Below are 24,233 nucleotides of genomic sequence, written 5' to 3'. Positions count from 1 at the left end.
ATAAAAGGTCAGTTTGCTGAGGTGGTGAGTTCCTTCAAGGCAGAAAACCCGTTGGTCATGTCCATGGACTGTATGCAAGCATTAGAAAATGTTTTTGGCAAGTCGTACAGCCCAGCTGATTTTATGATAAAGTTTAGGCACCCATTCCGGGTGAGGGGGAGAAACTTTCTGCTGACATTTTCAGGCTAGAGAAACACTTGCATTGCTTGTGCCGTAAAGGGGCCATTCAAACGGCTGAGATAAATTAATGATGGGCAAGTTGTGAAGGCACATTGTCGCATGATGTGATTGCATTAAACATTCGAATGACTCGCAAGATGTATCCCCCTCCCTCGTTTGTTGAGCTGATCAGAGAAGTAAGAGAGAAGGAAAATACGATGGATGAGCGGGAGGCCTCCAGCAGTTGGACAATGTTCTCAGTAGTATCCTCTGTTGCTGAAGCAACCCCTGATACCACACAAGCGGGGCTTTTGCCAGATGAAGTGAAAATCCTGCAAGCCGAGATATCTCGGCTGATATCAGCTAGTGCAGCCACCTAGTGTAACAGGTCCAATAAGAAACCTGACCCACCTGTAGGTCGTTCTAAGCAGAGGGATGCTTTTGACGAAGGAAGCGACTGGTATTTGTATTACATCTATGGGAAGGATGGACATTTCAAGCAGGAGTGTGAAAGACAGGAAGATCTTCGGAAAGTAGCCTGGCGGTTGCTTAAATAGAAAAGGAAGTCAGGAAACATTGGAGGGACCCAGTAAGCCACCCTGTGAATCAGCTTCTGTGTGGTTACCCATCCTTGGGGAAGAAAGGAGAAGAGGCAAGGTTTATCTTAGCCCTTCGGAGACTTTCAGGGACAGATGGGATGCAAAATGTGAAGCAGCTTTTCAGCTGCTGAAAGAGTTGCTGACTAAAGCACCTGTGCTGGCCTTTGCAAACCCCCATTTGCCATATGTACTGCATACAGATGTCAGCCATGAGGGCTTAAGGGGTTTTTAGATCAGGACTAAAGTGAAGGTTTTCAGATAGACTGACATATGATGCTCCAGGGAAACAGTGTTCTGTCCATCCCAATAGTGAGATATGTTACTGCCGTTTACAAATGGATTGGAGGTCCTGTAATCATTAACTTCATTTGAATACTATGTTATTGATAATAGTTTAATAAGCTCCAAAGTCATGAGGACATGACTATTTGTGGTGGGGGCAGAGCGTACTGCCCTGGTTAAGATTTCTGCTGCTATGCTGTGAGGTACTTTATTTTAGAAGCTTTCTGTAAAAGCAGTGAGGCCTGCTGGTAAGAGGGTTTTGGCTTCAGCTAAAGATAAAGACCCACGCTGTCCAACTTAGGAATGTTGTGCCAGCCAGTCAAGAGTGGGATGGCACAGAACAGTCTCGAGAGCTGGGTGGGGAGAGTTTTCTGAAGGACAGTAGCCTGGTTTGGGGTCCTTTGGCGGGAGCTGTACAGAGAAGAGCATTAGGTAATCTGAAGGGGAGACTCTATTGCAAGGAGTGTTTTATGAGGCAGAGGATTCCAAGAAGGGAATTTCTACCTGTGGCTGGTGAGGAGAATTCAGCATTGTGAGTAAAGCTACTCCCAGCTGCTACGAAAACGAGTTCCAATGTTTATGTGCACCGTTAGAACAGTTTAAATGTAATGGGCCCTTTCATTTTTTTCTTTTTCTTTTTGCTGTTTGATAAAGTTGAAAATTGGTAAATATACTTTCTTTATAATGTTATGTCAGTGTACAACCTGGCATTTCTGGGCTACCGATAACTGTGTATGGGCAGTGTTTACACAGCATTCACTCAGATTGAGGTTCATTTAATTGGAACATCCCAACATTCCCGTTTGGTGGAACCCCAGATCATACTGACCTAGACATATATTGCTTATAAAAGGTGGTCTTCTCACCGCTGAGTCGTGTGGCTTTTAGCGGAGTTAGCTAACGAGCCAAGTTGGTGTATGAGCCCGGTGAGAAGGTTATATTTATAATAATTGAATGCTGCTGTTTTTTCACCACACCACATACTAAAACGAATAAAATTGATTCTTGATCCTTGGTGATAGCCTGAAGTATGGTGAGCTGGAAGATATGTTCTGCTGTAGAAGACTCAGATGGGGCTTCGCTAAGACAGTTTACAGAAGGTCTACAGAACAAAATGCTTAGTGCTTTGATAGGTCTGGCCAAAAAAAAAAGAACATTAATATCAAGTAAAGGTCTGGGGCAAGTAGACACAGCTCTTTACACAAATCTTACCCTATTCTTTTAAAGAACGGTAGAAGATTATGGCATAGAAGAGAATCACTCAATCCATCATGCACATGTCAACAAGGAAATAGTATCTGATACATTGCATATTTATATGCTTACTCATTATAGCACAGAAATAATCCAATCAGTCTACTCCACTTGTGTTCAGGACCATTCCAATGCCCCCTATTTCCCTATAATACAGCAATTTCTTCTCCCTCCTGTACCCATGAAATCCTTTTTAATTTGCTTACTACATACCCAAGCTAATAGGTAACTATTACACTGTAACCTATAAACCTACCAGCACATTTTGGGATGTGGTGGGAAACACAAACACTCAAAAGAAACACACGAGGTCACAGCAATAATGTGCAAACTCTACACAGCTGGCACCTGAGATCAGTATTGAACCGGGATCCCTGGAGATGTGAAACACTGGGCTTCTGGATCCGAATGTATTGCAGCCTCCCTCAGCTGGTGCTGCAGTATCTGTAGCACCAGTGCAGAGACAGCCTCCAACGTGGGCTTGCAATGTCGCCCAGTAATCCCTCCAGTAAACTTCTGGATGCTCCACCTCCACCACCTGCACCTCCATCACCTGCACCACCTCCACTCAAGGCTTGGAGACAGGGAGTTCGGCGGCACAGGTGATAATTAGTTACAGCAAAGTGACTGGGCTTTGTCAGACACTGTCATTGGACAATGAAATGATGATCATTCCGAACCATCACTGGTCAGTCAGCTAAGTTTTATTAGGACAGGATCACTCTGAAAGAGAAGGTCTTTGCTCTGTCATTCTGCTTTGCATTTCAGACGACAGGCACGATTTTTCCATCCATGGTAGCAGGCAGTGGGATCACTATGGTCACCTGCCTTTTGCTAGTGTTTGTGGAACTAGGTACAGTATTTGAAACATGCCATAAGTTTGCCAGGATCTATTTGGGAGAAAACTATGTCCACATTCAAAGGGTTGTGTTCTTCTCCAATATGTCACCCTGATGATATGTTTCAATGATTGACTCATATTGAGGAACATGAGGCAGAATAGAAAAGCTTGAGTTGGACTAATCCCAAATTTATTTTAAGTGGAATCCAATGTGAATCAAAGTTTTGCAATGTTCCTTTGACACTCCAGACGTGTGACATGAATTGAAGATAATTTGAAAGAAACCAAAGGAGTCAGAGCACAATCTTTTCCATATTTCCACACGACACAGAAAGAGGCCATTTGAATTGAATTGAATTGACTTTATTTCTGACATCCTTCACATACATTAGTAAAGATCTTTACATTATGTCTCCATCTGAATGTGCAATGTGCAAATTATAGTAATTTATAATAAATAGTATAGTAAGATATACAACAGAACAGTTAATATAGCTTAGAAATACAATTGCGTCAGCATAAATTACGCACCTGTTGCTGTAAATATCCTGAATAGTGGGAAGTTCACATCTACAGATGCGCTGGGCTGTCCATACCCCTCTCTGCAGACTTCTGTGGTTGAGGGAAGTACAGTTCCCATACCAGACAGCGATACAACGAGTCAGATTCTCTCAATTGTGCCCCTATAGAAAGTCCTCATGATCTGGGGACTCATGCCAAACTTCTTCAACTGTCTGAGGTACTGTTGTGCTTTTTCCACCACACAGCCAGTATGTACAGACCATGTGAGATCCTTGGTGTTGTGTATACCGAAGAACTTAAAGCTGTTCAACTTCTCAAACCCAGATCCATTTATGTCAATAGGGGTTAGCCTGTCTCCATTCCTCCTGTAGTCCACAACCAGTTCCTTTGTTTTTGAAACTTTGAGGGAGAGGTTGTTTTCCTGACACCACTGTGTCAGGGTGATGACTTCTTCTCTGTAGGCTGCCTCATTATTATTTGAGATAAGGCCAATCAGTGTAGTATCATCTGCAAATTTAATTAGCAGATTGGAGCTGTGGGTGGAGACACAGTCATGGGTGTACAGTGAGTAAAGGAGGGGGCTTAGGACACAGCCCTGGGGGGGTTCCTGTGTTGAGGGTCAGAGGGGCAGGGGTGAGGGAGCCAACTCTTACCACCTGCTGGCAATCTGACAGGAAGTCCAGGATCCAGTTGCACAAGGCAGGGTGAAGGCTGAGGTCTCTGAGCTTCTTGTCAAGTCTGGAGGGAATTATGGTGTTGAATGCTGAACTGTAGTCCAAGAACAGCATTCTCACATAAGCATCCCACTTCTCCAGGTGTGTAAGAACGGTGTGTAGAGCTGTGGCTATAACATCATCTGTCAATTGGTTGTGTCATTAGGTGAATTGTACGGAATCCAGTGTGGGTGGTAGCATGCTGCAGATGTAGTCCTTGACCAGTGTTTCAAAGCACTTGCTTATTATTGAGGTGAGTGCGACAGGACACCAGTTGTTCAGGCATGTTACCATGGTCTTTTTAGGTACAGGGACAATGGTGGATGTTTTGAAGCAGAAGGGCACCCTACACTGGAAGAGGGAGAGATTAACAATATTTGCAAACACACCAGCCAGTTGTGCCGTGCACACTCTGAGTACCCCCCCCGGGATGCCGTCTGGTCCCGCAGCCTTGCGACCGTCCACTCGTTGGAAACACCTGCGTACTTCAGCCTCAGCGATGACCAAGGTGCAGGTGCATCGGGGGCTCTTCTCGGGGGCTCAGTGTTGGCGACATCGAACTGAGCATAAAAAAGATTTAGCTCATCTGGTAGAGAGGCAGTGTTGTTGGCAGTGCCTTTGTGTTTAGCTTTGAAGTCTGGGATGGTGCGCAGGCCGTGCCATAGCTGCTTGTGTTGTTGGTGGAGAGTTGTGTCTGGCCCATTGTGTCATTGCCAGATCATAGAACTCCCCTAATAATTTTTTTTAATACAACATATTCTGCCCTTGATTCCACACTTATATCAGGGTCAATTTTTATTGGAAAATTAATCTACCCACTTCACTTCAAACCCCACCATGGTAGATATGAATTTTCAGTAACAATTAGTCTTAGTAATAAAGTAAAGGCATCAGTTAGTCTTGCGAGACCATGGATTTGCGCCTGCAAAGTCTTCACTCTCCAGGGCACAGGCCTGGGCAAGGTTGTATGGAAGACCAGCAGTTGCCCATGCTGCAAGTCTCCCCTCTCCACGACACCGATGTTGTCCAAGGGGAGGGCATTAGGACTCATACAGCTTGGCACCAGTGTCGTCGCAGAGCAATGTGTGATTAAGTGCCTTGCTCAAGGACACAACACGTTGCCTCAGATGGGGCTCGAACTCACGACCTTCAGGTCGCTAGTCCAATGCCTTAACCACTTGGCCACGTGCCCACATTGTAGTAATAATGACTACAAAAAAACAACTGAATGTTGTAAATATCCATTCTAGTTTAATAATATTCTATGGAGAATGAAACTTCGCTCCCTCCGCATGATTAATGTTTACAAAATGCCCCATGAAATGGCTTACTAAGCCGCTCTAATTGTCACTGCTTCCCAGGGGCAGTTTGGAATGGCAATAAATGCCATCCCAAAATCCCTAAACATAAATAAATTAATAAAAAGGCTGGAACTGGAAAAAGTTAAAGAAAGTTAGAGAGCCTTTTCATGCCTACTAGCCAACATAATGAGAATTTCCAGGATTTCGTTTTTATTTCTAATTCTCAGCCACTGGAGAATTTTGCTTTTGTTTCATCATAACATGGAGAAATGTGAGAGGGAGTATGTTCTTTATGTGCATATGGATAAATTTAAGGCTGAGCTAAAAGAAATGTCATAATTTATGACCTAAATTAAATATTGATATTTTGCTCCTTCTGTGCATACTTTTACTCCTATGACATGGCTAGCACGCTGAGCAAAATTTTGTGCTGTGGCTGGAGGCACTAATAAAAGTAAATGTTTAATTGGAGTGCAGATCCAACCCAAGCGCCAACACAGTTCTGATGATCAGATGAGCATTTCTGTAGAGTTCTCAAAGGAGACTCGCAGGAACAGAAAAGTTATCTTGCTACCTCAATCTTACAACCAGAATAATTGAAATGATTGGGAATTCTTTTATCTGGGATAACTTGTCAGCAAGCAGAACTTCCCTCAGTTCCAGATATTCCATCAAACTCTATGACTGTCAGCGCGACGACTATGAACAAGTATCTTCATACAAACATGTATGAAAGTTTAAAGGACCATTGCGTGCTTGCATTTGTCAGTTACTTTGTGAAATCCTTCAATTGTTTTCCTCTTGCTTTACTTTCACTGGGCACCGCTAAGTTCCAGGAAGCCCAGGAACTCAAAGCTAACCTGAAAACATTGAATTAAGTTATTAACATATTTGAACTTACAACCCCCCTGAAGACAGTGAAGATTCAAGATTCAAGATTCTTTAATGTCATTTCAAGTACACAAGCATAAAGGAGAACAACATAACTGTTACTCCAGGTCTGATGCAGCACAAAAAACACAACATAAGATAAAAAACAGAATAATAATGAAAAAATATAATAAATACAGCATAAAAACATAAGATAGCTTATATGCCTAGATTGATTGTATGTCCACAAAGTGACGCTAGGCATAGAAGCGTTTGTACTTGAGGGATCGAATGGAAATTCTAATGTAGTGGTTGCGGTGGGATGGGTTAGTGGGTGGAGGTGTTGATCAGCCTTACTGCTTGGGAAAGTAACTGTTTTTGATACTATATAGTCTCCCCCCCTGCTGGGAGTGGGACAAACAAACCATGAGCAGGGTAGGGTGGGATCCTTCATGATATTATTGGCCCTTTTCCAGCACCTTTCTGTAAATATGTCCTTGGTGATGGGTAGGCCAGTGCCAATGATGTATGGACAGTTTTGACACCCATTGTGGAGCCTTCCTGTCTACTGCAGTGCAGTTTCCATACCATGCAGTGATGCAGCCTCACATCTCTGTTTCACGTCTGCAGAATGACATGAGTGTAGATGTGCTTAGTCCAGGTCTCTTCAGCCTCCTCAGAAATTAGAGCCGTTGGTGAGCTTTGTTGATTGTGTAGAATGCGTTCTGGGAGAATGATAGGTTGTGTGTGATATGTACTCCCAGGAGTGTGAGACTGCTGTGCCACTGATGTAAAGAGGAGTGTGAGTGGTGCAAGTCCTTCTAAAGTTGATAACTATCTCCTTTGTCGTGTTGATGTTGTGGAAGAGGTTACTAGCCTGGCACCAGGCCTCGAGCTCTTCCACCTCCTCTCTGAAGGCCATCTTATCGTTGTTGGTGATGAGCCCCACCACTGTCATGTCATCGGTGAACAATCAGTGTCAATGTGATTACTTGGGTGTTTGGCCTTTCAGAGTGGGCAGAGTGTACAGCAGTGGGCTCAGCACACTGCCCTGGGATAGGGGTGGGGGGGGGGGCGCCCGTGCTGAGGATGATGGGGAGGGAGGAGTGGTTGTGCATCCTGACTATTGTTGGTTAGGAAGTCCAATACCCGGCTACACAGTGGTGTATCTGCCAGTAAGATGGCAGCGTACACAGATGCAGCGGCCTCTCCGGGGCCAAACAAACATGTTATTGTCTTTGTAAAATGTCATTTTTCCCAACTACAAGACACTACTGCACATTAAGAGCTTCAAGTATGGCAGGGTCTACCTCACATCAGTGAGTTGCTCGTTGGCGGAGGAGCTGGACTTGGTGCGGACCGCTTTGTTACCTATTACAGAGAGGCATTAGAGACAGTACGCAGAGGCGGTGTGCAGTCTAATGGCGGCTGATTGCCTTAGTCATTTTTCCTGTGATGGCAAGACACTGTTGGACATTGGTAATGTGGAATGCTGAAAAATGGTTCACTGGTTTATTGGCTGGACTGATGGCGGGGGAACAGCGCAGCCTCAGTTGTAGAGCAGATGAGGCCTCACGCCGGGGTGTTGCCAGCTGTAGCAGGAGAGAAGATGCTGGAGGCAGTGTGACATGGTATCCATGCTGGCATCAGTGTTGCTCTCCAGTGTTTACTCAGTGGAAGACAAGCTGGATTGCATTCACCTCCAAACTGCTGCAGGCAAATTCTTGCCATGCATGGACTCAGGGACTTGGGCTATATTATATTTTTCATATGTGACTATACGTTTACTGCTACATGTACCTTATATGTGTTATATGTGCCACGCTGTGTATGAGTATTAGTACTGTTTTTGAACCTTGGTCCGGGAGGAACATCGTTTCGTTTGGCTGTATGCATGGATATTTACCGTACGTATGGTTGAAAGACAATTAAACTTGAACTTAGACCAAGGAGTAGGAGTTTGTTCACCAAGATCTGTTGGACAATAGTGTTGAATGCCGAAATGAGATCTAGAGACAGCATTCTGACATAAGTGTCCTTATTTTCTAGGTCCATCAGGGCTAGGTGCATGACAGATGCTGTGGTATCTGTTGTAGAGCGGTTCTGTCTGTATGCATATTGGTGAGAGTCCAATGTAGCAGGAATGGAATTTTTGATGTGTGCCATTCAGAGCACCATGATGATTGGCATCAGCGCCACTGGGTGGTAGTCATTTAGTTCTGAAGGTGTAGAGTTCTTTGGTAGAAGGACAATGTGGGGACAGCAGCCTGGATGAGTGATGTGTTGAAGATGCCCATGAAGACATCACCTGAGTACTCAGTCTGCGTTGCTGCTTGGCCTGGCTGCGTTACGGGGGTTGACTCTCTACAAGGTCCTTCTTACGTCAGCTGCTGTTACAGACAATGTCTGCTCACCTGGGACAGGGGTAGTTTTCATGGTCAGTGCTGCGTTGCATGCCTCGAAGCGTGCATAAAAGTCGCTTAGAGCAGCAGGGAGGGAGGTGTTAGTGGCACAGTCGACACTGCTTTCCTTGCGTAGTGCCCTTTCCTGTAATTTCGCTGCAGCTTTAAATTTGCTTCACTTCTAACTTTTCCCAGTTCTCCTCCCCCACTTGCAGACGCTGCCTGACCTGCTGAATGATTTCAGCATTCTCCTTTCTTTTATTTGTTCTGCAGGAGCTGTGATCTGAATCAAAATTAGGAGATACATTAAGAACATTTGGCTGGCAACAATCATGTCATGGTTTTTCAGACTGCAAGCAGATAAGAGACTCAGAACAAAAAAAGGTAATTGTACTAAATGAGAAACAATTTTGGGTGGGCAAATGTGTTGTCACTCTGCAATTTAGAAATTGGTTCCATTTACATACTATTTTCATGTGCAAGTTGAGGACATAAACCATATTATCTAGATTAGATTGCTGTCGCTATTTTTGGAAAAAATTTTAGATTTAAATCTTTCTCAGAAAGGTGTTGTAGCAATTATTTATAATATAATTATGAACTTATGTTCTGATGTATCTAATAAAATTAAAACTGATTGGGAAAAGGAACTTAAGATCACAGTACCGATTGAAAAATGGGAAAAAAATTCTTTAATTAGTTAATTCATCTTCTATATGTGCTAAACATGTGTTGATACAGTTTAAAGTAGTGCACAGGGCTCATATGTCCAAAGATAAATTATCTCGTTATTACTCTTATATAAATCCTATATGTGACAGATGTCACTCCGAGATAGCTTCTTTAACTCACATGTATCGGTCATGTCCTTTGTTGAAAAAATATTGGGAAGATATTTTTGATATTATGTCAACGGTTTTGAATATAGACTTACAACCTCACCCAATTACTGCTATTTTTGGGTTACCAATGATAGAATCAAATCATTTAACCTCTTCAGCTCGTCGGATGATTGCATTTCTTACCTTAATGGCTAGAAGATCCATTTTGTTGAATTGGAAAGAGACTAATCCTCCTACCATATTTCAGTGGTTTTCACAAACTATGTTGTGTTTAAATTTGGAAAAAATTGGAAGTGTTGTTTATGACCCTTCCATTAAATTCAAAAAGACTTGGAGGCTATTTATTCAGCATTTTCATATGATGTAATTTGACCATTTCCAAACTTATTTTACTTTTCTGTAATGTTGGTTGAGAGGAACGGAGTCGTCGACACTAAGGTTTTCTTTTCTCCCATTTTTTTTACATGTTAAAACAGCCCAGGTCTTTTTTTTAGTTTAGTTGATTAATTCTGTCTAGATTAGTATTTTTTGGGGGGGGTGGGCTTATTATTTTTTCCCTTTTTCATGATTTTTGCTTAGATATTTTTCTTTGTTTTATATTATTCATTGGTATTTAATATGATAGGGAGTTTTATCATTTAAGTATTATTTGGCTTTACAATCACTCATGTTAATCATAACAATGTATTCCCAATAACTTTGTACTACTACCATGTCATGTTTATATCTTTATGAAACTAATAAAAAGATTGAAAAAGAAAAGATTGCAGTAGCTATCATTTCTGAGTGCACTTACCACCATGTGAAATTGACCCAAAGACTACCTGTCATGAGTTGAAATCTGCAGATGCTGGAAATCCAAGCAACACACACAAAATGCCGGAGGAACTTGACAGGCCAGGCAGCATCCAGGGGAAAAAAAAAGCACAGTTGGTGTTTCGGGCCGAGACCCTTCGGTAGGGCTGGAGATAAAAAGCTAAGGAGTAGATTTAAAAGGTGGGGCGGGGGAGAGATAAGCACCAGGCGAAAGGTGAAAGAGACAGAAGGCCATGGAAGAAAGAAGAAGGTGGGGGAGGATGTGGTTACCTCATGAGCTACCTCGGCATGGCTAACATTTTTCTGAACTTTATCATGGACCCAATGATATCACAAGTCATGTACCAAACATTTCTAGCATAAACTGGAGATTTGGGGTAACTTATAGCTTTCAAAGAACATTCGCAATAGATGAGGTGCACATCACACAAAAAATCTGAAATGAGACATCTCTTAAAAGGTCTGCATTGCTAAATTGACATCTTGCTCAGAGCATCCACCAACTTCTGTTTTTGGTGTTTAACATTGTGGGAAAAAAATAAATCAGCGATTGTCCCCTTATTATTCGCAGCCTTTTAATGCAACACACCTTAAAGCTGCATGTTGTAAATATCCACCCCTTTGATTGTCCTGCACCTCCTGTGATCACTTGTGGCATGAGGTTCGATTGGGTAAGACCATGCAGTCCTTGACTGGAAACACATGGCTTCCACTTTACTGTATGGCTCTCTTGTGCAAAATGCCTTTCCACTATATTTAATGTACTTCTGGCAAGTGTCACAGATTGTTGCAAAGGATTTAATTGAGGTAAATGCAGCATATATTTTGACCACCAAAAGAAGCATTGACTCAAATTTTCTAGGAGAATCTTGTTGACTAAACCACAAGAAATGTTTTATAAAATCCATTAAAATATAAACTCTGCCAGCATCAAGTTCAACAACATGAAGTGGTTGGATGTGGATTTAATTTCAATATTTAAGAAAGTTTGGAAAAGTACAGAGATGCAAGGAGTATGAATTAGATTAGATTATGAGGACACTCAGTCCTTGTTTATAGTCATTTAGAAAATGCATGCATTAAAAAATGATACAATGATCATCCTGAATGATATCACAAGAAACACAGGACAAACCAAGACTAAAACTGACAAACACACATAATTATAACATATAGTTACAACAGTGCAAAGCAACACTGTAATTTGATAAAGAGCAGACCATGGGCACGGTAAAAAAAGTCTCAAAGTCCCGATAGCCCCATCATCTCACGCAGACAGTAGAAGGAAGAAACTCTCCCTGCCATGAACCTCCAAGTGCTGCAAACTTGCTGATGCAGCACCATTGGAAGCACCCGACCGCAGCGGACTTTGAGTCCGTCTGAAAACTTCGAGCCTCCGACCAGCCCTCCAACACAGCCTCTCCGAGCACCATCCTCTGCCGAGCGCTTCAGCCCCGCCCTGGCTGCGAGCAACAAGCAAAGCTTTCCCCTCCAGAGATTCTGGACCACACAGTAGCAGCAGCAGCGAAGCAGGCATTTCAGAAGTTTCACCAGATGTTCCTCCATGCTCTCGCGTCTGTCTCCATCAAATCGTTCACGGCACCCTACTTGACAAATAACAGACATCACCACCAGAGTGGCCGCTGCGAGTTGCGTCACGCCGCCATCTTCTTCTCCCTCCCTCGAATCTAGCTGCAGGCTGATGGCACTAGACAGAAAAACAACTCAACTTTTACTAGATAGGCTAAATGTCCTTTTCCTATGTTAGAAACATAGTTGTGGTGCTCTATGATTCTAACTTGGTTCTGAATATCCAGGATATGGTGAAAGTGATCCTGCTTTGAATGATACGTGGATAGAGCGTTGGCTGATTGGCAGGAAACAGAAAGTGGGAATAAAGGGATCCTATTCTGATTGGCTGCCGGTTACCAGTGGTGTTCCACAGGGGTCCGTGTTGGGGCCGCTTCTTTTTACATTGTACATCAACGATTTGGATTATGGAATAGATGGCTTTGTGGCTAAATTTGCTGACAATATGAAGATAGTGGAGGGGCCGGTAGTACTGAGGAAACGGAGAGTCTGCAGAGAGACTTGAATAGATTGGAAGAATGGGCAGAGAAGTGGCAAATGAAGTACAATGTTGGAAAGTGTATGGTTATGCACTTTGGCAGAAAAAATAAACGGGCAGACTATTATTTAAATGGAGAAAGAATTCAAAGTTCTGAGATGCAACGGGACTTGGGAGTCCTCATACAGGATACCCTTAAAGTTAACCTCCAGGTTGAGTCAGTAGTGAAGAAGGTGAATGCAATGTTGGCATTCATTTCTAGAGGAATAGAGTATAGGAGCAGGGATGCGATGTTGAGGCTGTATAAGGCACTGGTGAGACCTCACTTGGAGTACTGTGGGCAGTTTTGGTCTCCTTATTTAAGAAAGGATGTGCTGATGTTGGAGAGGGTACAGAGAAGATTCACTAGAATGATTCCGGGAACGAGAGGGTTAAGATATGAGGAACGTTTGTCCGCTCTTGGACTGTATTCCTTGGAATTTAGAAGAATGAGGGGAGACCGCATAGAAATATTTTGAATGTTAAAAGGCATGGACAGAGTGGATGTGGCAAAGTTGTTTCCCATGATGGGGGGGGGGTCTAGTACGAGAGGGCATGACTTAAGGATTGAAGGGCGCCCATTCAGAACAGAAAGGCAAAGACATATTTTTAGTCAGAGGGTGGTGAATCTATGGAATGTGTTGCCACGGGCAGCAGTGGAGGCCAAGTCATTGGGTGTATTTAAGGCAGAGATTGATAGGTAACTGAGTAGCCAAGGCATCAAAGGTTATGGTGAGAAGGCGGGGGAGTGGGACTAAATAGGAGAATGGATCAGCTCATGATAAAATGGCGGAGCAGACTCGATGGGCCGAATGGCCTACTTCTGCTCCTTTGTCTTTTTGTCTTATGGTCTTATAACAGAAAGTATAGCTGAAACCTTGCGACACTAACAATTTGTGAGTGGATTTGAAACTTTTTGCTCCTATTTTGCTTTACACCTCAATTGCCTTGTATTAGTTCTTCTATAAACCTTAGGCGCCCTTCATGATCGTTGCTGAATATTTGGTCTCCCTGCTTCAATCTTTTTGCAAATTCATTATGAGTTGAATTTTTGACTCTATATTCTGTGCTTCACTCAGACAGGTTGACTACCCTGAGCCTCAGTCTGTCTACTTCTGACATATTCACTCCTTTGAACATCCCCAAAGTTGTCATAGTCGCATCCCAACTAGAGTGATGTACAAACTCCAGTCTAATTTAAGCTTCCCTGCAGTTATCATTTAGAAACATCATTTAGACTTCCCTAACCTATATTGGCTCCATATCACCCCAGTGGCTCTAAATTAAGCCTCTCAGTTTTCACCTTGCCCCTCACTATCTCCATAAACTCATCCTTTCTTACAAGCCAACTCCTTGATTTCTTCAGAATTTTTTTCTAAAAGCTCATTTATCCTATTATGCTTTTGCAGTACCTTGTTCTATTTTAAAGATGAAGCGTAAATGCAAGATATTGCTGTTTTCAGTCTTGTTTGAGATTGATTCTTATCCTTTGGCTTCACAGTTCTAAATGCAGAGCTACTTACATTTCTGAGGGCTCAAACAATGTCTTGCAGATCTTCCACTTCCATCTAAATGTCCATCCATTAGCTATGTCATTATTGATCATCCAAACAGCATCAAGACATTCATTCCTAATTTACCTTTACAAATAAGAATGCACACAATAGAATAAGAGCAGGAGTAGGCCACCTGGTCCTCATGTCCGTTTTGATATAATCAATGCTGATCAGCCCCACGGCTCAACCCCCTTTTCTGTGCCAATTCCTGATAGTTTTCAAATTCCCCCATCTTTCAAAAATGTATCTACCACCTCATTTTCACTAATCCAGCTCAACAACCCAAGGGGGTAGGGAACTGCAGAGGTTCATCACGTTCTGTGAGAACAAACTCCAGTGCAGGTCAGTTTTAAATGAAGCCTCCTTACCTTGTAATTGTCCTTTCATTTGAGACTTGCAACGGGTGGAAACATCTCAACATCTACTCTTCACGTCTCCACCAGATCTTATGTTTAATAAGGTCACTCCTCATTCTTTTAAATTTCAAATAAGATAGATACAATTCTTTTGGCTACTTCTGATGGGACTATTACACAGCCCCATAAACACCGTATACAACAGCAACAATACTATAAATTCAACACCTTTGAAATAAAGGCTGATATGCAGGTTGCTTTCCTAATTATTGCTGTACCTATGTGCGGACTTTTGATGCTCCATATACAAGAACACCTGGTTCTATCTGTATGCCTTTCATTTGAAAACTGCTGAGGCTTGTAGCTCACATAGTCAAGATAAACCACAATATGTTCCACCTGTGTTTCAGCTACAATATATTGCCGCCTAGTTACCTTTGATCTGCTTAATTAATTGGTTTAGATTTAATTAATTTAAACATATTACTCCTTAGCTGTATAAATGTTCACTGATTTAAATCAGCTGGCCTTTCATAGAGTATTAGAGAAGTACAGCACAGAAACTAGCCCTTCAGCCCATCTAGGCCATGCCAAAACTATTTAAAGTGCCTATTCACATTGACCTGCACAGGAACCATAGATCTCCTATCCCTACTACCCACGTACCTATCCAAACCTCCATTAAATGTTGAAATGAAACTCTCATACACCACTTACACTGGCAGCTCATTCCACACCCTCACAACCCTCTGTGAGAAGAAGTCTCCCCTCATTTTCCCTTAAACTTCTCACATTTCACACTTAAGCTGTGACCTCTGGTTGTTGTCCCACCCAGCTTCAGTAGAAAAGCCTGCTTGCATCTACCCTCATAATTTTGTTTTCCTCTATCAAATCTCCTCTCAATTTTCTGCATTCTAAAGAATACAGTCCTAGCCTATTTAACTTTTCCTTGTAACTCAGGTCCTCCAGACCTGGCAACATCCTTGTAAATTTTCTCTGTACTCCTTCAATCTTATTTATGCTTTTCCTGTAAGTAAGTGACCAAAACTGCACACAATACTTCCAATTAGGCCTCACCAATATCTTGTATAACTTCAACATAACATCCCATCTCCTGTACTCAATACATTGATTTATGAAGGCCAATGTACCAAAAGCTTTCTTTACGGCCCTATCTACCTGTGACGCCACTTTCAATGGGTTACGTACCTGTATTCCCAGATCCCCTTGTTCTGCCACACTCCTTAATACCCGACCATTCATGAAACCATAAGACCATATGACATAGGACCAGAATTAGGCCATCTGGCCCGTCGAGTCTGCTCCACCATTCAATCATGGCTGATCCTTTTTTTAATCTCCTCCTGAACCCCAGTTCCTGGCCTTCTCCCCATAACCTTTGGTGCCATGTCCAATCAAGAACCAATCAATCTCTGCCTTAAATACATCCAACGACCTGCCCTCCACAGCTGCATGTGGCAACAAATACACTACCCTTTGATTAAAAAAATTTCTTTACATCTCTGTTTTGAAAGGGCGCCGCTCTATTCTGAGGCTGTGTCCTCTTTCCCAGACTCTCCCACCACGGGGAACATGGGAAACATTTCACTGTGTAAGATCTACCCTGGATGGTCCTACCAAAGTGCAAAACCTCGCACTTGTCTGCATTAAATTCCATCGGCCATGTTTTGGTCCATTTTTCCAGCTGCTGCAGATCCCTCTGCAAACCCTGATAGTTTTCCTCGTTGTCCGCTACATCCCCGATCTTGATGTCATCCACAAATTTCTGATCCAGTTAACCACACAATCATCCAGATCATTAATATAGATGGCAAACAATAATTGACCCAGCACCAGTCCCTGCGGCACATCACTAGTCACAGGACTCCAGTAAGAGAGCCAGCCCTCTACTACCACCCTCTGGCTTCTCCCACAAAGCCGATGTCTAATCCAATCTACTAGCTCATTCTGAAGGCTGAGCGACTGAACCTTCTTCACCAGCCTCCCATGTGGGATCTTATTAAACATCCACTGCCTTGTTTTCATCCACCTTCCAGGTGACTTCCTCAAAAAACTCTATAAGATTGGTAAGACATGTTCTTCCATGCACAAAAACATGCTGATTATTGTTAATCAGTCCATACTTATATGTCTGGTCCCTTAGAATACCTTCCAATAACTTTTCTACAACTATAATTTCCCGGTTTCTGTTTGGAGCCTTTTTAAACAGCGGAACAACAGTACACACTGGGAAGAAATTCTAGCCAATTCCCCACCCACTGTCTTGTGATACCACACTTCAGATTTTCTTATTAACATTGGTTCTGTGTCCCCCTTCTTGATTTCTTCCATGTTAAATTTTGGGAAAATAGGAGCTGAGCCCTTGTCTCCGTCACATCCAGAAACTGGTGGATTGTCCTCATTCACAGTATATCTGGAGTAACGCAGACTTACCTCTTTTGTTGTTACACCATCAGCAAGGGGAAACGAGAGGGAGTAAGGTTGAAAGCAGAGGAAGACCATTGAATTAGAAGTGACATATTCAAGTTTCTGTACAATTTAAATTTTACTTGGATTTTAATCTCTGCTCTGCATGGTAGAAGAATCAGTCAGTCATCTGCAATAAATAATATTTACTTACACAGAATAACCATGGTAAAAAAAGACATTTTATTTCCAGCATAAAAAAGGACAGATTTTACTTCCAAAATAATCTAGCCAAGCTTTGCAACTAATATTCTGGAGACTTGAATTATCCATTGAAAAATTTACAGAAAACATTATGCATCATTTTACTGCAATAATGGTTGGATTTTTTTTATTAACTACAGGGACTAGAGTTCAGCATTGGATGTTAAGCTCTTGATGTGCTGAAAGCAGGGGGCACGTGTGAAGGAAATCCTGAAAAGGTTGCGACCTGAACGTCAGTGTCTTTCTATCTCAGTCCTTTGGCCAATCAACAAGGGACTCTGTGAAGCAAGTTAAAGGGCATTCCCAAAACTCAGTTTGCTGGATTTTGGAGCAAGTGTAAAGATTTGACAGAACGAAACTTGAATGTTCAATGTCTGTCCACTTCAGTGATGGTGTTGGAATCTGTAAAGACACTCGGGAAAGTTTGGCAGTGAAATAAAGAAGTTGTGGCTAGAGATTGATGGCGATATCAGCAGCAGATGGATGGTGGTACTCTCATTGATTTAATGGTGAAAGTGTTTTGCAATGTAAGCAGAGCGGGAAAGGAAAGTACTGAGGCTAGCTACATCCTGCTGTGTGAGTCACACCAACTCTCTAATGTCCACATCTCCTACATGTCTGGCATGTCATTCCTCATACAGTAGTGTAGCAGTTAGCATAACACTTTGCAGTGCCAGTGATCTACGTTCCATTCTTGCCACTGTCTGCAAGAAGTTTGCATGTTCGCCCATGACCATGTAGATTTCCTCAGGGTGCTCTGGTTTCCTCCCACATTCCAAAGAGATATGGGTTAGTAGGTTAATGGCATATGTGGGTGTACTTGGGCAGCACAGCCTCACTGGGCTGGAAGAGCCTGTTATGGTGCTATATTTCTAAATAAAAAATAAAAGTTGTCCTATCCTTCTTTCTCCAGGCGCACATCCACATCTGCCTATCGATCACTGATGCTCATCCTTGAAGCTGTGCTGTGCCATTCCTTGCTTCTCTGGCCACACTCAAACATCTGATCATCATGTGCCATTGCTCAGGCTCCTGCGTCCCTTCTATTCCTCCTTGCAGAAGTAGAGAGCACAGCACAGGAGGAGCAGCAATAAACTGGGAACAGCTATGACAATGCACAAAGGTGTGGGTGGCAGATAGTTTGCCTGCTGGCTCACAGGCCGGGAGCTGACAGTAGAGCATCTGTTTCAGACGGTACCAAATGTTCCTCTGGATGCAGGTGCTATATATCTAGAATAATTGTAGAGCAGCAAGAAAGACCATGTGATTTCTATCACACTATGCAAACTAAGAGATAAATTGAGGGAAATCTGTCTCAAGAAGGAGTGGGCTGTTGTCAGGCCTTTGCATTGATACCTTCATCTTGGATTGAATAGCCAAAGGCAAGGATAATCAAAAGTGCCATTCAGTCTTTCGTACTGTGATGGTACTGGGTTCCCTGAACACAAACACCTAAACTAAAAAAGAAAGATTTTAAGCTCTATCTAATATAGGTATCTATGGTTATTATCGCTTTTGGGAGGTTATACTGTATCCACCTGCTCTTCAATGACTAGCTTACCCTTCCGTCCAGTCTCTACGGCACAGTCTAGCAGCCAATACCCATTGCTTGAGAGGTAGGTCCCCTCTCCCTACCAAGGAGGAGATAGTTTCAGCTAAGGAAGTAGTTTAAACATAATTTATTTTAAATTTAAAGATACACCGTTAAACTTGGACTAATACTTCTTAGCACTCATTTAATACACACAGCAGATTTCTGATTTATAAAAGATTTCCGAATTACAAAATATTCACAAACTAGGAAGGATTTCCAAACACAGGTACATAGAACATAGAATAGTACAGCACAGTACAGGCCCTTTGGCCCACATTGTTGTGCTGACCCTCAAACCCTGCCTCCCACATAACCCCCCAGCTTAAGTACCTTTCTCATAAACTAAAAGAATATACCAATAAATTGTAGCTGAATGAGTCATCCGTCACAGAAACTGAAGGGTGCGGAATGAATTCTAGTTTTTCTTTCTGTCACTGCCCCACTTTCTATCAGTCTCGTTGTCGTTCCTAACAATCTCCACGACTTGTTAGGGAAAGTGAAGCAGCGGTAGACAGGAGGTACAGGGAGGCAGTCACCTCAAGGCTACAGGGGACAGATAAATAGGTGACTGTCAGGAGAGGGAAGGAAGAACATCAGATATTGGAGAGCACCCCTGTGGCTGTCCCCCTCAACAGTAAGTACTCCTGTTTGAGTACTGCTGGGGTGGGGGACATCCTACCTGGGAGAAGCAACAGTGGCAGCGCCTCAGGCACTGAGTCTGATCTTATGGCTCTGAAGGGTAAGTAAACAGAAGAGGATGGCAGCAGTAACGGGGGACTCTGTAGTCAGGGGGACAGATAGGTGATCCTGTGGATGCAAAAAGGAAACATGGATGGTAGTTTGCCTCCCAGGTGCCAGGGTCTGCAATGTTTCTGGCCACGTCCACAATATGCTTCCAAGTTGTTTTTGGATGTGTCCACAACATCTGGAAAAGGGAGGGTGAGCAGCCGGAAGTCGTGGTACATAATGGTACCTACCACATAGGAAGACAAAGGGAGGGGCTCCTGAAAAAAAAATACAGGGAGTTTGGAAGGAAGCTGAGAAGCAGGGCCTCAAAGGTAGTCATCTTGGGATTGTTGCCTGAGCCATGCAACAGTGAGGAAAGGAACAGAATAAAGGTGGCCGGTAAATGCGTAGCTGAAAACTGGAGCAGGGGGCAAGGATTCAGGTTTCTGGATAATTGGGATCTCTTCTGGGGCAGGTGGGACCTGTACAAAAGGGACGGGCTGCACTTGAATCCAAAAGAGTCCGATATTCTTGCAGGCGGGTTTGCTAGAAATTTTGGGAGTGGTTTAAACTATTATGGCAGGGGGATGGGAACCAGGATGATAGAGTTGAGGATGAGGCAGTGGGTTTACAAGTAGATGATGGGTGTAACATGAATGCAAGGAAGGAAATGCCAATGATTGGGTACAAATGCAGACAGAGTAAAGAGTTAAATTGTATCACAAAGGCAAAGAATGCAAGACTGAGGTACTGTATTTAAATGCACGTAACACTTGGAATAAGTTGGACGAACTTGTGGTGCAATTAGAGATTGGTCAATATGACATTATGGGCATCACTGACTCATGGGCTGAGAAAAGGCCATAGTTGGGAGTTTAACATCAAAGGATATACTTTGTATAGGAAGGACAGGCAGGAAGGCATAGGCGGTGGTGTGGCTCTGTTGGTAAGAGATGGAATTACATATTTAGAGAGAGATGACATAGGATCAGAGAATGTTGAACTTTTGTGGGTGGACTTAAGAAACTGCAAGAGTGAAAAAAACATGGGAATCATATATAGGCCTCCAAATAGTAAATAGCTAAGATGTGGGGTTGAGATTGCAAAGGAAACTGGAAAAGGCATGTAACAAATGTAATGATACAATTGTAATGGGGAACTTCAATATGCAAGGACATTGGGAAAATCAGGTTGGTATCAGATCGCAAGAGAAGGAATTTGTTGAATGCTTAAGAGATAGCTTTTTAGAGCAGCCTGTGTTTGAGACTACTCAGGGAAAGGCTATCTTAGATTGGGAGTTGTGTATCTTATTAGAGAGCCTAATGTAAAGGAACCCTTAGGAGCCAGTGATCATAATATGAATGAATTCATACTACAATGAATGGAGAAGCATACAGTCACATGTATCAGTATTGCAATGGAATAAAGGGATTTACAGAGGCATGAGAGAGGAGCTTGCCCAGGTGGATTGGAGGAGAATACTGGTGAGGATGATGGCAGAGCAGAGATGGCTGAAGTTTCTGGGAATAGTTCACAACTTTCAGGATAGATATGTCCCACAGTAGAAGAAGTTCTCAAATGGCAGGGGTAGGCAACTATAGCTGACAAAGGAAGTTAAGGACGGCATAAAAGCCAAGGAAAGGGCATAAGGTAGCAAAAGTGAGTGGGAAGTTGGATGATTGGGTAATTTTTAAAATCCAACAAAAGGCAACTAATAAAGCTGTGAGAAAGGTAAAGATGAAATATGAGGGCAGACTAGCTAATAATATAAAGCAGGATACCAAAAGTTTTTCACTTATATAAAGAGTAAAAGGGAAGTGAGAGTTGATATTGGACCACTAGAAAATGATGCTAGTGAGGTAGTAATGGGGGACAAAGAAATGGCAGATGAACTTAATTGGTACTTTGCATCTGTTTTCACTGAAAACAGACTGGAAGACACTAGCAGTGTGCCAGAGGTCCATGAATGTCAGGGAGCAGGAACGAGTACCATTACAAAGGAAAAAGTGCTAAGCAAACTGGAAGGTCTTAAAGTGGATAAGTCACCTGGACCAGATGGACTATATCCTATATTCCTGAGAGAGGTTGCTGAAGAGATTAAGGATGATCTTTCAAGAATCACTTGATTCTGGCATGGTCCTGGAGGACGGGAAGATTGCAAATATCACTCCACCCTTTAAGAAGGAAGGAAGGCAAAAGAAAGAAAATTATAGGCCAGTTAGCCTACTGATTGGGAAAGTGTTGGAGCCTATCATTAAGGATGAGATTTTGGGGTATTTGGAGACTAATGATAAAATAAGTCAAAGTCCGCATGGCTTCTGTAAAGGGAAATCTTGCCTGACAAATCTGTTAGAGTTCTTCAAGGAAGTAACAAGCAGGGTGGACAAAGGAGAGGCAGTGGATGTCATTTACTTGGATATTCAGAAGGTGTTTGTTAAGGTGTCACACATGAGCCTGCTTAATAAGATAAAATCCTATGGTGTTTTACTGGCATGGATAGAGGAATTTGGCTGACAGGCAGGAGGCAGCGAATGGGAATATAAGGCCCTTTCTGGTTGGCTGCCTGTGATTAGTGGTGTCCTTCAGGGGTCAGTATTGGGACCACTACTTTTCACATTGTTTGTCAATGAATTGGATAATTGTCTTGATAGCTTTGTGGATGATACAAAGCTAGCTGGAGGGGTAGGTAGTACTGCAGAAGCAATGTGATTGTAGCAGGACTTAGACAAATTGGAAATGTGGGCAAAAAAGTGGCAGATGGGATACAGTGTTGGGAAATGTATGATAATGTATTTTAGCAAAAGGAACAATAGTGTGGACTATTATCTATATGGGGAGAAGCTTCAAACATCAGGGGTGCAGAGAGACTTAGGAGTCCCTGTGCAAGACTCCCAGAAGGTTAACTTACAGGTTGAGTCTGTGGTAAAGAAGGCTAATGCAATGCTGACATTTATTTCAAGGGGAATAGAATATAAAAGCAAGGAGATAATGCTGAGGCTTTATAAGACACTAGTCAGACTGCACTTGCAGTATAGTCAACAGTTTTGAGCCCTTATCTCAGAAAGGATGTGTTGTCATTGGACAGAGTCTAGAGGATGTTCGCGAGGATGACTCCAAGAATAAAGGAGTTAACATATGAGTGTTTGGCAGCTTTGGGCCTGTACTCACTGGAATCTAGAAGAAAGTGGGAGGGGGAATCTCATTGAAAGCTACCCAATGTTGAAAGGACTAAATAGGGTGGATGTGGAGAGGATGTTTCCTATGGTGGGTGTCCAAAACTGGAAGGCACAGCCTCAAAACTGAGATGCAACCCTTTATAATAGAAGTAAGAAGAAAAGAGTAGTAAATCTGTGGAATGCTCTGCCACAGACTGCAGTGGAGGCCAAGTCGGTGGGTATATTTAAGGTGGAAGCTGATCATTTCCTAATTGTTCAGGGCATCAAATGGTATGGCAAGAAGTCAGGTGAATGAGGTTGAGTGGGATCCAGGGTCAGCCATGATGGAATGGCGGAGCAGACTCGATGGGCTGAATGGCCTAATTTGGCTCCTATGTCTTTTGGTCTGATGGTCTTAACATTTATACTGTTTTATTTGTTAAATGGCATGATCTGCATCTGATATTTTCCAGATACCTTTTCTGGGAGAAAGGAGGTTACACAGATGGCCTAAGAGCTTCTGAGGACAACGGTGCAAATAACTTAGCTGTATTTGTCTGGCTTAATGTATGCCAATTAACATAGCCCCGTTGTCTTGCACTTGGCTAATGCAGGTAAGAAGTCTCATGGTCACTTCAGTTTGCAAACCGCATTTCTTAGCAGCCAGCACAAGTGTCTTTTTAACTTCAAACAGATTTTTGCCTGCAATTTATATTAATAACTGAAGAGAGTTCTTGTTTGCTGCAAGAAGTTGAGCAAGGAATATTTGTTAAAAGTTTAACTTATCACTCACAACTCTGACCCTTTGGAAAATTCAGTCTGCTGTAGTAGAAAGCTGAGGTTAGCAATAAGCCTCTCTGGACTTGGAAAGCGAACATCCATCACAAGAGCACCCTCCACTCACAGGAAGCCGACGAAGGAAACATGCCTCAGTGGCAGCCTATTCTGACTGGAGTCATCATTGCTGTTCTGGCAAACAAGCATTATTGCCTTACCCTAATTGACGACCGCGACATCTTTCTTGCGTCTCCAGCATACCTGTGGTCATCTCCAGACCAGAGAACCCTGAGCCTGGTTGTGATTCTGGCAGCCGCTGATAACATATGGGCATCAGATTCAGGAGGCAATAGACTTTAGATCAGGATGAAGGGTCATGGGCTTGAAACGTTATGTCTGTTTCTCTGTCAACAGATATTGTCTGGCTTGCTGAGTATTCTCATCATTTTCTGTTTTGGATTCAGGAATCCTTTTCTTGCTGAAGTGAGATCAAAGGATTCCAAATACTATTTAGCAGTTTTCATAATCCTGTCCTGAGTGCCTATAATTTGTGTTAAAAAAATTAAAGGACTGGCTGAAGGTCTGCACAGTGTGGACGTGGAGCTTCTCTTACTCCAGTATCACTTCTCTGAACACATGTGAAGAACATGAGTTAGTGTTCTCTCACTTT

General features: G+C 42.7%; 1 long non-coding RNA gene across 1 annotated transcript in view; it reads left to right on the top strand.

Annotated features, from left to right (window-relative positions):
* The window catches only part of LOC140206301 (uncharacterized), a 44,338-nt gene extending 21,027 nt beyond the window's left edge, over positions 1-23,311 (top strand). Inside the window, exons 2-3 of the long non-coding RNA XR_011888109.1 lie at positions 9,217-9,327; positions 23,260-23,311. This is a non-coding gene — a long non-coding RNA (uncharacterized lncRNA). The remainder of the gene's footprint in view (positions 1-9,216; positions 9,328-23,259) is intronic.
* Positions 23,312-24,233: the final 922 nt, after the last annotated feature.

The sequence above is a fragment of the Mobula birostris genome, chromosome 12 (genome assembly GCF_030028105.1).
Source record: "Mobula birostris isolate sMobBir1 chromosome 12, sMobBir1.hap1, whole genome shotgun sequence".
Classification (NCBI taxonomy): Eukaryota; Metazoa; Chordata; class Chondrichthyes; order Myliobatiformes; family Myliobatidae; genus Mobula; species Mobula birostris.
Note: the sequence above shows the minus strand (reverse complement) of the source record. Positions and strands in the feature narration are given on the sequence as shown.